This window comes from Xenopus tropicalis, chromosome 4, assembly GCF_000004195.4.
Source record: "Xenopus tropicalis strain Nigerian chromosome 4, UCB_Xtro_10.0, whole genome shotgun sequence".
In the NCBI taxonomy this organism is placed as follows: Eukaryota; Metazoa; Chordata; class Amphibia; order Anura; family Pipidae; genus Xenopus; species Xenopus tropicalis.
This window is the reverse complement of record NC_030680.2, coordinates 905561-915587: the sequence shown is the minus strand read 5'-3', so window position 1 is coordinate 915587 and position 10027 is coordinate 905561.

The window sequence follows — 10027 nt, the reverse complement described above, 5'->3', positions numbered from 1 at the left end:
CCCCCCCCAGCCAATGGGAAAGTGAGTGCCCTCCGGCCCAGCCAATGGGAAGCCTGCGAGGGAATTGCTTGGGGACCTTGCTGCAAAGGCGCTACAGAGACAAATGGGGCCATTACTCACTTTGCCACATGGGTAATGACGTCAGCAGCAATAGGGGGGCCCCACACTGCATGCACCCCCTTATGGCCCGGCCTCGAGATGGTTATGGGCAGGAAAAGTGGCATCAAAGTGGGCATCGTTACAATCCTGCCTATTTGCATTAGTAACAGTGGCGCAGAAGGGGTTAAATGACCTGGGGCCCCTGATTCCATATATTAATAGGCAGGGGGGCCCCGCACTGTACGCTCTCCGGCAGGAAAGTGGCCCAGAACCTTTTCGGACCAGGCCAGAATGGGGTGCATTCATTGCGGGGCCCCCCTGCCTATAAATATACCAGGTCATTTAACCCTTTAAATCATTAGTTACTTTTCCATGGGACTGAATTAAAGAAACTATTGCCCCTTTGGTGGCAGTTTTCCTGCCCAGAACCGTTTTGGGCCAGACTGGGACAATGGGGGTGAGTGGGTTACTGGCAGGGGGTTCTGCCCCACAATGAGCAGAAGTACCCTGTGACCTGGGTCGACAGCAGGGAATTCTGGGAGATACCGGACTCACTTTCCAGCTCTTACTTGCCCTTTAATATTTATGGGCAGGGAAATATCCACCATTTCCTGGCACCGCACCGATTCTGCCCCAAATATCCCATCAGCCCCTGCCCCACCGGAGCCAATAGCGGCCAATAGGGACGCGCCGACGCCTGGAGTTTGTTTTATATTATCCCAGACCCATCGCAGACTCTGTCCAATCATATCTGTCAGTATCCGCCCCCTTATATAATCAGAATGGCACCCAAGTGCCCCCCCCAACACACACACAGGGGGCACATACAGACCCCATGCAGGTAGTGCCCTGGGCAGAATGGCACCCAAGTACCCCCCCCCCACACACACAGGGGCACATACAGACCCCATGCAGATAGTGCCCTGGGCAGAATGGCACCCAAGTACCCCCCCCCCCACACACACACACAGGGGGCACATACAGACCCCATGCAGATAGTGCCCTGGGCAGAATGGCACCCAAGTACCCCCCCCACACACACACAGGGGGCACATACAGACCCCATGCAGATAGTGCCCTGGGCAGAATGGCACCCAAGTACCCCCCCCCACACACACACAGGGGGCACATACAGACCCCATGCAGATAGTGCCCGGGGCAGAATGGCACCCAAGTACCCCCCCCCCCACACACACACACACACAGGGGGCACATACAGACCCCATGCAGATAGTGCCCCGGGCAGAATGGCACCCAAGTACCCCCCCCCCCCCACACACACAGGGGGCACATACAGACCCCATGCAGATAGTGCCCTGGGCAGAATGGCACCCAAGTACCCCCCCCCACACACACAGGGGGCACATACAGACCCCATGCAGATAGTGCCCTGGGCAGAATGGCACCCAAGTACCCCCCCCCCACACACACAGGGGGCACATACAGACCCCATGCAGATAGTGCCCTGGGCAGAATGGCACCCAAGTACCCCCCCCCCCACACACACAGGGGGCACATACAGACCCCATGCAGATAGTGCCCGGGGCAGAATGGCACCCAAGTACCCCCCCCCCCACACACACAGGGGGCACATACAGACCCCATGCAGATAGTGCCCTGGGCAGAATGGCACCCAAGTACCCCCCCCCCCACACACACACACACAGGGGGCACATACAGACCCCATGCAGGTAGTGCCCTGGGCAGAATGGCACCCAAGTACCCCCCCCCCCACACACACAGGGGGCACATACAGACCCCATGCAGGTAGTGCCCTGGGCAGAATGGCACCCAAGTACCCCCCCCCCCCCACACACACACAGGGGGCACATACAGACCCCATGCAGGTAGTTCCCTGGGCAGAATGGCACCCAAGTACCCCCCCCCCCCCACACACACACACAGGGGGCACATACAGACCCCATGCAGGTAGTTCCCTGGGCAGAATGGCACCCAAGTACCCCCCCCCCCACACACACACAGGGGGCACATACAGACCCCATGCAGGTAGTGCCCTGGGCAGAATGGCACCCAAGTACCCCCCCCACACACACACACACACAGGGGGCACATACAGACCCCATGCAGGTAGTTCCCTGGGCAGAATGGCACCCAAGTACCCCCCCCCCCACACACACACAGGAGGCACATACAGACCCCATGCAGGTAGTGCCCTGGGCAGAATGGCACCCAAGTACCCCCCCCCACACACACACACACACAGGGGGCACATACAGACCCCCATGCAGATAGTGCCCTGGGCAGAATGGCACCCAAGTACCCCCCCCCACACACACAGGGGGCACATACAGACCCCATGCAGATAGTGCCCTGGGCAGAATGGCACCCAAGTACCCCCCCCCCACACACACAGGGGGCACATACAGACCCCATGCAGATAGTGCCCTGGGCAGAATGGCACCCAAGTACCCCCCCCCACACACACACAGGGGGCACATACAGACCCCATGCAGATAGTGCCCTGGGCAGAATGGCACCCAAGTACCCCCCCCCCCCACACACACACACAGGGGGCACATACAGATCCCCAACAGGTAGTTTCCTGGGCAGAATGGCACCCAAGTACCCCCCCCCCACACACACAGGGGCACATACAGACCCCATGCAGATAGTGCCCTGGGCAGAATGGCACCCAAGTACCCCCCCCACACACACACACAGGGGGCACATACAGATCCCCAACAGGTAGTTTCCTGGGCAGAATGGCACCCAAGTACCCCCCCCCCCACACACACACAGGGGCACATACAGACCCCATGCAGGTAGTTCCCTGGGCAGAATGGCACCCAAGTACCCCCCCCCCCCCACACACACACACACACACACAGGGGGCACATACAGACCCCATGCAGATAGTGCCCTGGGCAGAATGGCACCCAAGTACCCCCCCCCCCACACACACACAGGGGCACATACAGACCCCATGCAGGTAGTTCCCTGGGCAGAATGGCACCCAAGTACCCCCCCCCCACACACACAGGGGCACATACAGACCCCATGCAGGTAGTTCCCTGGGCAGAATGGCACCCAAGTACCCCCCCCCCCCCCACACACACACAGGGGCACATACAGACCCCATGCAGGTAGTTCCCTGGGCAGAATGGCACCCAAGTACCCCCCCCCCACACACACAGGGGGCACATACAGACCCCATGCAGGTAGTTCCCTGGGCAGAATGGCACCCAAGCTACCCCCCCCCCCACACACACAGGGGGCACATACAGACCCCATGCAGATAGTGCCCTGGGCAGAATGGCACCCAAATACCCCCCCCCCCCACACACACAGGGGGCACATACAGACCCCATGCAGATAGTGCCCTGGGCAGAATGGCACCCAAATACCCCTGTACCCTGGGCAATGGAGCACCCTCCTTGCTGCCAGGGCCAAGTTGCCCATGATTTGGTCCTGCCCCACATGGGGCACCTGTAGGGGGCAGGTGCAATATCAGAGGAGATGACTGGACGGGCGCATCTCGGCCACTGGCCAATCATATCAGCACTTACACATTTCTGCATATTTAACCCTCTGCTCCCCGGCAGGAGATGGGGGCACAATAATTAATGAGGGGTAATTACATGGAGCCTGGGCAGTGGGTGCCCCGGGGGGGGGGGGGGTACCAATACTAATGGGGTATAGGGGGAGCGGCGTTGGTCACGTGACTGTAATTTGCAGAGATTTATACTGAGGGGCTGATGCGCTGAGCGGTTGAGAGATCTGTTGCCATAGAAACTGCAGTAACAGTCAGTTGCTCCCAAGGAGATACGAGCCCTTCATTATAATGTGTTTGTGCCATCTGCCCCCCCCCCTCAACGGTAATGCTGGGGGGAGCCCCCTCTGTTCCCCTAATTGTCTCCCTGAAATGGGAAATTATTGGACTCTGAGAGATACAGAACCAGCAATTCTGCAAAATCCATTTTATTTCCCCCTCCACCCATTCCATGTATCTGATCTAGAACCTGGAGATCCCTCCACCCATTCCATGTATCTGCTCAAGAACCCATTCCATGTATCTGATCTAGAACCCATTCCATGTATCTGCTCAAGAACCCATTCCATGTATCTGCTCAAGAACCCATTCCATGTATCAGCTCTAGAACCTGGAGATCCCTCCACCATTCCATGTATCTGATCTAGAACCTGGAGATCCCTCCACCTATTCCATGTATCTGCTCAAGAACCCATTCCATGTATCTGCTCTAGAACCTGGGGATCCCTCCATCCATTCCATGTATCTGCTCTAGAACCTGGGGATCCCTCCACCCATCCCATGTATCTGCTCTAGAACCTGGGGATCCCTCCACCCATTCCATGTATCTGCTCAAGAACCTGGGGATCCCTCCACCCATTCCATGTATCTGCTCAAGAACCTGGGGATCCCTCCATCCATTCCATGTATCTGCTCTAGAACCTGGGGATCCCTCCACCCATTCCATGTATCTGCTCTAGAACCTGGGGATCCCTCCACCCATTCCATGTATCTGCTCAAGAACCTGGGGATCCCTCCACCCATTCCATGTATCTGCTCAAGAACCTGGGGATCCCTCCACCCATTCCATGTATCTGCTCTAGAACCTGGGGATCCCTCCACCCATTCCATGTATCTGCTCTAGAACCTGGGGACCCCTCCACCCACCCCATGTATCTGTCCTAGAACCTGTGGATTCCTCCACCCATTCCATGGATCAGCTCTAGAACCTGGGGATCCCTCCACCATTCCATGTATCTGATCTAGAACCTGGGGATCCCTCCACCCATTCCCTGTATCTCCTCTAGAACCTGGGCAGATTGTGACAGAATGCTCTGTTATACAGATAGCTAGAATCTCAGCCATAAAGCAGGGCAGGACTGCTGCTTACAATGGGGGGATCAGATAGGATCTGTGCCACTGTGACAGAATGCTCTGTTATACAGATAGCTAGAATCTCAGCCATAAAGCAGGGCAGGACTGCTGCTTACAATGGGGGGGATCAGATAGGATCTGTGCCACTGTGACAGAATGCTCTGTTATACAGATAGCTAGAATCTCAGCCATAAAGCAGGGCAGGACTGCTGCTTACAATGGGGGGATCAGATAGGATCTGTGCCACTGTGACAGAATGCTCTGTTATACAGATAGCTAGAATCTCAGCCATAAAGCAGGGCAGGACTGCTGCTTACAATGGGGTGATCAGATAGGATCTGTGCCACTGTGACAGAATGCTCTGTTATACAGATAGCTAGAATCTCAGCCATAAAGCAGGGCAGGACTGCTGCTTACAATGGGGGGATCAGATAGGATCTGTGCCACTGTGACAGAATGCTCTGTTATACAGATAGCTAGAATCTCAGCCATAAAGCAGGGCAGGACTGCTGCTTACAATGGGGGGGATCAGATAGGATCTGTTGCCACTGTGACAGAATGCTCTGTTATACAGATAGCTAGAATCTCAGCCATAAAGCAGGGCAGGACTGCTGCTTACAATGGGGGGATCAGATAGGATCTGTGCCACTGTGACAGAATGCTCTGTTATACAGATAGCTAGAATCTCAGCCATAAAGCAGGGCAGGACTGCTGCTTACAATGGGGGGGATCAGATAGGATCTGTGCCACTGTGACAGAATGCTCTGTTATACAGATAGCTAGAATCTCAGCCATAAAGCAGGGCAGGACTGCTGCTTACAATGGGGGGATCAGATAGGATCTGTGCCACTGTGACAGAATGCCCCCCTGCCCCAATGCCCCCCTGCCCCAATGCCCCATTGCCCCCTGCCCCAATGCCCCCCTGCCCCAATGCCCAAGGACTTGCTCAAGAAGAGAAACATTCAAGGACGTCCCTAAAGTTCTGCCATTCCTGGGGTACCAGGAACAGCCCCCCGACATTTGTACTCCCTGCACCACAGAAACAGCAACTCCCAGTACATCTTCCCTTCTGCTGAAACCCCGCCCCCCCAGCTCATCCTCGTCCCATTGTCACTGCCGGAGCCCTTGCCCCGAGCCTCAAGGACATGAGTGATGGATAAATCCTCCCGTTACCTCCTGTCCTTATTGCCCAATCAGCAGCTCATTTATTCATAGCCCCGCCCTCTGGCCCTGCTCCATACTCTACTGCCCCCTCCCCCCCCCCTACTGGTATTAAACTGCCCTTAATGCCCCCTTGCCTTATAGATACACCCCAAACACCCCCCACACCAACCAGACTGTTCCTGCTTGAGTTACTGGTCTCCCCAATACTGTCAGTTTGGCTTTCTGTCATATGGAGTAAATAGGGCAGAGAGGCTGGAATTACCCACCCAGGGGGCAAGTCATGTCTGACCATGGGAAAGAGAGCAGCCCAGGAGCAGGAAGTACAGAGAATCAGAGCTCTGTATCTGGGTAAGTACTGGGGGGAGATTGGATTCACTTACCCAGGGGGAGGTTCCTGTCTGACCATGGGAAAGAGAGCAGCCCAGGAGCAGGAAGTACAGAGAATCAGAGCTCTGTACCTGGGTAAGTACTGGGGGGAGATTGGATTCACTTACCCAGGGGGGGGGGGTTCCTGCCTGACCATGGGAAAGAGAGCAGCCCAGGAGCAGGAAGTACAGAGAATCAGAGCTCTGTACCTGGGTAAGTACTGGGGGGAGATTGGATTCACTTACCCAGGGGGGGGTTCCTGCCTGACCATGGAAAGAGAGCAGCCCAGGAGCAGGAAGTACAGAGAATCAGAGCTCTGTACCTGGGTAAGTACTGGGGGAGATTGGATTCACTTACCCAGGGGGGGGAGGTTCCTGCCTGACCATGGGAAAGAGAGCAGCCCAGGAGCAGGAAGTACAGAGAATCAGAGCTCTGTACCTGGGTAAGTACTGGGGGGGAGATTGGATTCACTTACCCAGGGGGGGGTTCCTGTCTGACCATGGAAAGAGAGCAGCCCAGGAGCAGGAAGTACAGAGAATCAGAGCTCTGTACCTGGGTAAGTACTGGGGGGAGATTGGATTCACTTACCCAGGGGGGGGGGGGGGTTCCTGTCTGACCATGGGAAAGAGAGCAGCCCAGGAGCAGGAAGTACAGAGAATCAGAGCTCTGTACCTGGGTAAGTACTGGGGGGAGATTGGATTCACTTACCCAGGGGGGGAGGTTCCTGCCTGACCATGGGAAAGAGAGCAGCCCAGGAGCAGGAAGTACAGAGAATCAGAGCTCTGTACCTGGGTAAGTACTGGGGGGGAGATTGGATTCACTTACCCAGGGGGGGGTTCCTGTCTGACCATGGGAAAGAGAGCAGCCCAGGAGCAGGAAGTACAGAGAATCAGAGCTCTGTACCTGGGTAAGTACTGGGGGGAGATTGGATTCACTTACCCAGGGGGGGGGGGGGGGTTCCTGTCTGACCATGGGAAAGAGAGCAGCCCAGGAGCAGGAAGTACAGAGAATCAGAGCTCTGTACCTGGGTAAGTACTGGGGGGAGATTGGATTCACTTACCCAGGGGGAGGTTCCTGCCTGACCATGGGAAAGAGAGCAGCCCAGGAGCAGGAAGTACAGAGAATCAGAGCTCAGTGCTAATATAAGAGAGGAAACTGAGACACTGATTGGTTCCCGTAGGAACATGGACCAACCGCATAGAGGTCTTTGATCCTCACAAACTAATGACCCCCACAGACCCCCATTCCCCTTAGAAACCAGCGAAGCTCTCATTGGCTAAAGGATGTCATTTAGGACTTGAGCCTCCAATGAACCCACAGTAACCCCCCCCCCCAATATCCCAGACTCAGAGTCACCCTAAAAGCCGAACATGTAGGAAAAAGCATCAGCTATAAATGACCATTGGGGTTCCCTGCCCCTGTGCCACCCTACTGCCCCAATGTGCCACCCTACTGCCCAATGTGCCACCCTACTGCCCAATGTGCCACCCAACTGCCCAATGTGCCACCTTGCTTCCCAATGTGCCACCCTACTGGCCAATGTGCCGTCCTACTGCCCAATGTGCCACCCTTACTGGCCTATGTGCCGTCCTACTGCCCAATGTGCCACCCAACTGCCCAATGTGCCACCCTACTGCCCAATGTGCCACCCAACTGCCCAATGTGCCACCCTACTGCCCAATGTGCCACCCAACTGCCCAATGTGCCACCTTGCTTCCCAATGTGCCACCCTACTGGCCAATGTGCCGTCCTACTGCCCAATGTGCCACCCTACTGCCCAATGTGCCACCCTTACTGCCCAATGTGCCACCCTACTGCCCAATGTGCCACCCAACTGCCCAATGTGCCACACTACTGCCCAATGTGCCACCCAACTGCCCAATGTGCCACCCTACTGGCCAATGTGCCACCCAACTGCCCCAATGTGCCACCCTACTGCCCCAATGTGCCACCCAACTGCCCAATGTGCCACCTTACTGCCCAATGTGCCACCCTAGCATCAGCTATAAATGACCATTGGGGTTCCCTGCCCCTGTGCCACCCTACTGCCTCAATGTGCCACCCTACTGCCCAATGTGCCACCCAACTGCCCAATGTGCCACCCTACTGGCCAATGTGCCACCCTACTGTACATTGTGCCACTCTACTGCCCAATGTGCCACCCTACTGGGCTATGTGCCGTGCTACTGCCCAATGTGCCACCAAACTGCCCAATGTGCCACCCTTACTGCCCAATGTGCCACCCTACTGGCCAATGTGCCACCCAACTGCCCAATGTGCCACCCAACTGCCCAATGTGCCACCCAACTGCCCAATGTGCCACCTTACTGCCCAATGTGCCACCCTACTGCCCAATGTGCCACCCAACTGCCCAATGTGCCACCCTACTGGCCAATGTGCCACCCAACTGCCCAATGTGCCACCCTTCTGGCCAATGTGTCACCCAACTGCCCAATGTGCCACCCTTACTGCCCAATGTGCCACCCAACTGGCCAATGTGCCACCCAACTGCCCAATGTGCCACCCAACTGCCCAATGTGCCACCCTATTGGCCAATGTGCCACCCAACTGCCCAATGTGCCACCCTACTGCCCAATGTGCCACCCTTACTAGCCTATGTGCCGTCCTACTGCCCAATGTGTCACCCAACTGCCCAATGTGTCACCCAACTGCCCAATGTGCCACCCTACTGCCCAATGTGTCACCCAACTACCCAATGTGCCACCCTACTGGCCAATGTGCCATCCTACTGCCCAATGTGCCACCCAACTGCCCAATGTGTCACCCAACTGCCCAATGTGCCACTCTACTGCACCAATGTGCCACCCAACTGCCCAATGTGTCACCCAACTGCCCAATGTGCCACCCTACTGGCCAATGTGCCACACTACTGGCCTATGGGCAATCCAGGAAGATGGGGGCAGAGAGATGGGGGGCAGGGAGACGGGGGGAGGGAGACGGGGGGCCGGGTATATACTATATAAGGGCACTGGAGCAGGGAGATGGGGGCAGGAGGTGGGGGGGGAGGTAGATGGGGGCAGGGAGACAGGGGGCAGGTATATGGGGGCAGGGGAGGGGGCAGGTAGATGGGGCAGGGAGACAGGGGGCAGGTAGATGGGGGCAGGGAGACAGGGGGCAGGTGGGGGGCAGGGAGACAGTGGGCAGGTAGATGGGGGCAGGGAGACGGTCGGGGGGCAGGTAGATGGGGGCAGGGAGACGGGGGGCAGGTAGATGGGGGCAGGGAGACGGGGCAGGTAGATGGGGGCAGGGAGGCGGGGGGCAGGTAGATGGGGGCAGGGAGACGGGGGCAGGTAGATGGGGCAGGGAGGCGGGGGGCAGGTAGATGGGGGCAGGGAGACGGGGGCAGGTAGATGGGGGCAGGGAGGCGGGGGCAGGTAGATGGGGGCAGGGAGACGGGGGCAGGTAGATGGGGGCAGGGAGGCGGGGGGCAGGTTGATGGGGGCAGGGAGGCGGGGGGCAGGTTGATGGGGGCAGGGAGGCGGGGGGGCAGGGTAGATGGCGGCAATCTCTCTC